Source organism: Salvelinus namaycush, chromosome 23 (assembly GCF_016432855.1).
Source record: "Salvelinus namaycush isolate Seneca chromosome 23, SaNama_1.0, whole genome shotgun sequence".
NCBI classification, from domain to species: domain Eukaryota; kingdom Metazoa; phylum Chordata; class Actinopteri; order Salmoniformes; family Salmonidae; genus Salvelinus; species Salvelinus namaycush.
Window position 1 is genome coordinate 9,195,104 of NC_052329.1, and position 7,898 is coordinate 9,203,001.

The 7,898-nt window shown below is 45.8% G+C and overlaps 1 long non-coding RNA gene across 1 annotated transcript in view; it reads left to right on the forward strand.

Annotated features, from left to right (window-relative positions):
• Positions 1-6,158: 6,158 nt before the first annotated feature.
• The window catches only part of LOC120018730, an 11,587-nt gene continuing 9,847 nt past the window's right edge, over positions 6,159-7,898 (forward strand). Inside the window, exon 1 of the long non-coding RNA XR_005472245.1 lies at positions 6,159-6,258. This is a non-coding gene — a long non-coding RNA (uncharacterized LOC120018730). The remainder of the gene's footprint in view (positions 6,259-7,898) is intronic.

A 7,898-nucleotide genomic window follows, 5' to 3' on the forward strand; every position in this document is an offset into this window, starting at 1 on the left:
ACTGGACCAGACACATCACTGTGTTCAACAGACTGGACCAGACACATCACTGTGTTCAACAGACTGGACCAGACGCATCACTACACTGTGTTCAACAGACTGGACCAGACGCATCACTACACTGTGTTCAACAGACTGGACCAGACACTACACTGTGTTCAACAGACTGGACCAGACACATCACTACACTGTGTTCAACAGACTGGACCAGACACATCACTGTGTTCAACAGACTGGATCAGACGCATCACTGTGTTCAACAGACTAGACCAGACACATCACTGTGTTCAACAGACTGGACCAGACGCATCACTACACTGTGTTCAACAGACTGGACCAGACGCATCACTACACTGTGTTCAACAGACTGGACCAGACACATCACTACACTGTGTTCAACAGACTGGACCAGACACATCACTGTGTTCAACAGACTGGACCAGACGCATCACTGTGTTCAACAGACTGGACCAGACGCATCACTGTGTTCAACAGACTGGACCAGACGCATCACTGTGTTCAACAGACTGGACCAGACGCATCACTGTGTTCAACAGACTAGACCAGACGCATCACTGTGTTCAACAGACTAGACCAGACGCATCACTGTGTTCAACAGACTGGACCAGACACATCACTGTGTTCAACAGACTGGACCAGACGCATCACTACACTGTGTTCAACAGACTGGACCAGACGCATCACTACACTGTGTTCAACAGACTGGACCAGACGCATCACTGTGTTCAACAGACTGGACCAGACGCATCACTGTGTTCAACAGACTAGACCAGACGCATCACTACACTGTGTTCAACAGACTGGACCAGACACATCACTGTGTTCAACAGACTGGACCAGACACATCACTGTGTTCAACAGACTGGATCAGACGCATCACTGTGTTCAACAGACTAGACCAGACACATCACTGTGTTCAACAGACTGGACCAGACGCATCACTACACTGTGTTCAACAGACTGGACCAGACGCATCACTACACTGTGTTCAACAGACTGGACCAGACGCATCACTACACTGTGTTCAACAGACTGGACCAGACACATCACTACACTGTGTTCAACAGACTGGACCAGACACATCACTACACTGTGTTCAACAGACTGGACCAGACACATCACTGTGTTCAACAGACTGGACCAGACACATCACTGTGTTCAACAGACTAGACCAAACACATCACTGTGTTCAACAGACTAGACCAGACGCATCACTACACTGTGTTCAACATACTAGACCAGACGCATCACTGTGTTCAACAGACTGGACCAGACGCATCACTGTGTTCAACAGACTGGACCAGACGCATCACTACACTGTGTTCAACAGACTGGACCAGACGCATCACTACACTGTGTTCAACAGACTGGACCAGACGCATCGCTGTGTTCAACAGACTGGACCAGACGCATCACTGTGTTCAACAGACTGGACCAGACGCATCACTCTGTTCAACAGACTGGACCAGACGCATCACTCTGTTCAACAGACTGGACCAGACACATCACTCTGTTCAACAGACTGGACCAGACACATCACTCTGTTCAACAGACTGGACCAGACACATCACTCTGTTCAACAGACTGGACCAGACACATCACTCTGTTCAACAGACTGGACCAGACACATCACTACACTGTGTTCAACAGACTGGACCAGACACATCACTACACTGTGTTCAACAGACTGGACCAGACACATCACTGTGTTCAACAGACTGGACCAGACACATCACTGTGTTCAACAGACTGGATCAGACGCATCACTGTGTTCAACAGACTAGACCAGACACATCACTGTGTTCAACAGACTGGACCAGACGCATCACTACACTGTGTTCAACAGACTGGACCAGACGCATCACTACACTGTGTTCAACAGACTGGACCAGACGCATCACTACACTGTGTTCAACAGACTGGACCAGACACATCACTACACTGTGTTCAACAGACTGGACCAGACACATCACTACACTGTGTTCAACAGACTGGACCAGACACATCACTGTGTTCAACAGACTGGACCAGACACATCACTGTGTTCAACAGACTAGACCAAACACATCACTGTGTTCAACAGACTAGACCAGACGCATCACTACACTGTGTTCAACATACTAGACCAGACGCATCACTGTGTTCAACAGACTGGACCAGACGCATCACTGTGTTCAACAGACTGGACCAGACGCATCACTACACTGTGTTCAACAGACTGGACCAGACGCATCACTACACTGTGTTCAACAGACTGGACCAGACGCATCGCTGTGTTCAACAGACTGGACCAGACGCATCACTGTGTTCAACAGACTGGACCAGACGCATCACTCTGTTCAACAGACTGGACCAGACGCATCACTCTGTTCAACAGACTGGACCAGACACATCACTCTGTTCAACAGACTGGACCAGACACATCACTCTGTTCAACAGACTGGACCAGACACATCACTCTGTTCAACAGACTGGACCAGACACATCACTCTGTTCAACAGACTGGACCAGACACATCACTCTGTTCAACAGACTGGACCAGACACATCACTACACTGTGTTCAACAGACTGGACCAGACACATCACTACACTGTGTTCAACAGACTGGACCAGACACATCACTACACTGTGTTCAACAGGCTGGGCCAGACACATCACTACACTGTGTTCAACAGGCTGGGCCAGACACATCACTGTGTTCAACAGACGGGACCAGACACATCACGGTGTTCAACAGACTGGACCAGACACATCACGGTGTTCAACAGACTGGACCAGACACATCACATCACTGTCGCTCGCCTCATTCTCTATCTTGTCCCTTATTTCTTCATCACACTCGTCCCTTGTTATTATTTTCTTTCTCCTTTTCCCCTCCTTTTCCCTTCCTCTCTCGCTCTTTCCATCTTTTTCTCTCTCCACCTGAGGGATCTCCTGTTCCTGAGTGAATAGTTGGGCTTGACTAAGACTCCAACTACTGTCAGCCACTCCTATGTGTGTGTGTTGAGTTTGTGTCTCCATACAAAGCTAAGTGTGTGTGTGTATAAGTTTATGTATCTCCATACAGAGCTTACTGTGAACATCTGTGTTTGTGTAAAAGTGTGTGTTTGTGAATATAGGTTTTCATGTGTGTGTGTGCGTCTGTGTGCGACTGTGCATGTGTGTGCATCTGTGCATGTGTGTGCATCTGTATGTGTGTGCGCACGAGTGTGTCATCTGTGTGCGTTTGCGCATCTGTGTTTCTGTGCGTGTGTGTGTGTCTGTGCATATGTCTGTGTGTGCGTCTGTAAGCATCTGTGTGCGCATCTGTATGTGTGTGTGTTCATCTGTGTGTGTATGCGTGCGCATCTGTGCATGTAGTGTGCGTGTGCGTCATCTGTGTGTGTGCGCATCTGTGTGTGTATGTGTGTGTGCATCTGTTTTGCGCGTGTGTGCTTGTGCCTGTGTGTTTGTGCGTCTGTGTGTGCGCGCATCTGTTTGCATCTGTGTGTGTGTTTATCTGTGTGTGCATCTGTGTGCGTGTTTGTGCATCTGTGTGTGTGCATCTGTGTGCATGTGTTTTTGCATCTCTGTGTGTGTGTTTTTCCGTGTGTGTGATTATCCGTGTGCGTCTGTGTGTGTTTATCTGTGTGTGCGTGTGTGTGCGTGTGTGTTTGCATCTCTCGCTCTCTGTGTGTTTGTGTGTCTTTGGTAAGATGGCACCAATACACATGGCAGATCTGATTCTAGCTCATTAGCAACTTTGCAGTATTTGATTTTTTTTGTGTGTTATTTCTTACATTATGTGCCCTGAACGTTTTTTGTGTTATTACATACAGTCGGAAATAACTTTTGGATATCAGAGCGGTGGTAACTCACTGGCATTACTACCATAAAATGGACCTTCCCGAATTAGATCCTTTGTTTGTACTCTCCAAGGCAGTTTAACTTATCCCAGAGGCTGCTCCAAGATGCCACAGGTGGAGAAAAGGTATTCGAAGTGGACTTCTCGTCTGACTCAGGTGGTGTGTACACCATCCACCGCTTCTGATTATATTACTCGCTAATGTTGTCTCTGGACAATAAAGTAGATGAGGTCAGGGCAAGGATCTGCTTCCAGAGAGACATCAGGGACTTTAACATACTCTGTTTCACGGAATTATGGCTCTCTCCGGATATACTGTCCCCGTCCATACAGCCAGCTGGGTTCTCAGTCCATCTCTCTCCAGATATGCTGTCCCTGTCCATACAGCCACCTGGGTTCTCAGTCCATCTCTCTCCAGATATGCTGTCCCCGTCCATACAGCCAGCTGGGTTCTCAGTACATCGTGCAGATAGGAATAACAAGCTCTCTGGGAAGAAGAACAGAGGAGATGTATGTTTCATGATTAACTGCTCATGGTGTGATTGTGGAAACGTACAGAAACTCAAGTTCTTTTGTTCTCCCGATCTGGAATATCTCACCATCAAATGCCGACTGTTTTACCTCCCAAGATAATGTTCTTTGGTTATCGTCACAGCTGTGTATAATCCCCCTCAACCCGATACCACAACGACCCTCAAGGAACTATACTGGACTTTGTGCAAACTGGAAACCACATATCCTGAGGCTGCATTTATTGTAGGACTTTAACAAAGCAAATCTGAGGAAACGCTACCAAAGTTCTATCAACACATTGCCTGTAGTACTCGCACTTCAAAAACTCTTGACCATTGTTACTCTCCCTTCCGGGATGGCTATAAGGCCCTCCCCTGCCCTCCCTTCAGCAAATCAGATCACAACTCCATTCTGCTCCTCCCTTCCTGTAGGCAGAAACTCAAACAGGAAGTTCCCATGCTAAGGTATATTCAATGCTGGTCTGACCAATCAAAATCCATCCTTCAAGATTGTTTTGATCACGCCGACTGGAATATGTTCCGGGTTGGTTCTGAGAATAACATTGACATATACACTGACACGGTGACTGAGTACATCAGGAAGTGCATAGTGTCACGAACCGGCTCAAAGCCCGTAACAAAAGGGAGACAACGTGGAGATAAGGAGTAACAATATATATATTTATTAAGTAAAGTAACTAGGTATAATATACAATGGTGTGTGTAATCAGTAATCAGTAGTGTAAGTGAGTGTTTTGCATGCATGAATGTGATAATGCAGGGTGTTGAAAGATGCTAAAGTAAACAACCAAAAAACCACCAAGAAACACAACAAAATCTATAAAGGTGTCTGCATGGAGAGAGTCTCCTCCATGAATGGGGAAGTGGTGTATTTATCCTGGGACACACTGGGCTCAGGTGTTTCCCATGTAGCTGACGACCCTCCCAACTCCGCCCACCGGCATCCTAATAAGGAAACAAGAACAAAGAGAGAATACGGCAGACAGAGTGGGAGGGTCGTCACAATAGGTTATGTTCCTACTGTGACTATTAAAACCTACCCAAACCAAAAAACATGGATAGATGTCAGCATTCACGCAATACTGAAAGTGCAAAACACCGCATTTAACCACGGCAAGGTGACTGGGAATATGGTCGAATACAAAAGGGTAAGGCAATCAAACAGGGAAAAAGGTCAGTGCAGAGACAGGCAGTTGCGTACTGCAAAGGGAAAACCAGCCCATGTTGCGGACACCGACGTCTGCTTTGAGGATAACACAGTGCCACCGACACGGGCCGCTCCCGAGGACTGTGGGCGCTCGTTCTAAATGGCCGATGTGAGTAAGACATTTAAGCATGTTAACCCTCGCATGGCTGCCGGCCCAGATGGCATCCCTAGCCACATCCTGTGAGCATTCACAGACCAGCTGGCTGGAATGTTTACAGACATATTCAATCTCTCCCTATCCCAGTCTGTTATCCCCACTTGCTTCAAGATGTCCACTATTGTTCCTGTAACCAAGAAAGCAAAGGTAACTGAACTAAACTATCACCCCGTAGCACTCACTTCTGTCATCATGAAGTGCTTTGAGAGGCTAGTAAGGATCATATCACCTCCACCTTACCTGTCACCCTAGACCCACTTCAATTTGCATACCTTCCCAACAGATCCACAGACGATGCAATCGTCATCGCACTGTACACTTCCCTATCCCATCTGGACAAGATGAATACCTATGTAAGAATGTTCTTCATTGATTACAGCTCAGCCTTCAACATCATAGGACCCTCCAAGCTCATTGTTTGGGGCCCTGGGTCTGAACCACGCCCTGAGCAACTAGGTCCTGAACTTCCTGATGGGTCTTCCCCAGTTGTTGAAGGTAGGAAACTATCTCTCTCTACGCTGGCCCTCAACACAGGGGCCCCACAAGGGTGCGTGCTCAGCCCCCTCCTGTACTCCCTGTTCACCCATGACTGCGTGACTACACACTCCTCCAACTCAATCATCAAGTTTGCAGATGACACAACAGTACTAGGCCTGATTACTGACAATGACGAGACAGCCTGTGTGTGTGTGTGTGTGTGTGTGTGTGTTCATAAATTGATATATATATATTTTATTTATTTATATTTAACAGTACCAGTCAAAATATTGGACACAGCCACTCATTCAAGCGTTTTTCCTTATTTTTTCTTTTTTCTCCATTGTAGAATTATAGTGAAGACATCAAAACTATGAAATCATGTAGTAACCAAAAAGTGTTAAACAAATCAAAATATATTTTTTGTTTCTAACCGCCTTGTCTTTGTGAGACACAAAGAAGGTGAAGGATGATCTCTGCATGTGTGGTTCCCACCGTGAAGCATGGAGGAGGTGTGATGGTGTGGGGGTGCTTTGCTGGTGACACTGTCAGTGATTTATTTAGAATTCAAGGCACACTTAACCAGCATGGCTACCTCAACATTCTGCAGCGATACGCTGTCCCATCTGGTTTGCGCCACAATCATTTGTTTTTCAACAGGACAATGACCCAACACACCTCCAGACTGTGTAAGGACTATTTGACCAAGAAGAAGAGCGATGGAGTGCTGCATCAGATGACCTGGCCTCCACAATCACCCGACCTCAACCCAATTGAGATGGTTTGTGATGAGTTGGACCGCAGAGTAAAGGAAAAGCACACGTGGGAACTCCTTCAAGAACCCCTTAAAGCTTGTTGAAAGAATGACAAGAGTGTGCAAAGCTGTCATCAAGACAAAGGCTGGCTACTTTGAAGAATATAAAATATATTTTGACTTGTTTAACGCTTTTTTGATTCCATATGTGTTATTTCATGGTTTTGATGTCTTCACTATTATTCTACAATGTAGATTTTAAAAATAAAGAAAAATCCTTGAATGAGTAGACGTGTCCAAACTTTTGACTGGTACTGTGTATGTATGTGTGTATATATACATACATACTCCGACATTGCTCGTCCTAATATTTATATATTTCTTAATTCCATTATTTTACATTCAAATGTGTTTATTGTTGTGAATTGTTAGATGTTACTGCACTGTTTGAGCTAGAAAATCAAGCATTTTGCTACACCCGCAATAACATCTGCTAAATATGTTTATGCGACCAATAAGATTTGATCTGTTTGTGTTGCTGCAGTAGCAGGGTTGCTGCATGTCTTTGGTAGGCTTTCCCCACATCACACTCTAATTGGAAATTCAACCTGTGCAGCTGAGCAGAAATGTTCCCTAGTCAGCACCTAGCTTTGTTTTCATTAACACACACACACACACACATACTCTCTCCTGTCTCTCACTTTTGTTTTGTCCCCCACCACCACCTTCTTATTGAAAGCAATCTTTATGCTCTCCTCAAGCCATGTAATCAAGGAATGCAAAGCTCAATCTCTCCCTGGTGTACAGAACCCAGTAACCCTGCTTACACACTCACATACTGACACACACACTCACATATATTTTACACTTGGACACACACACACACACGATTCATTTTCTCTGG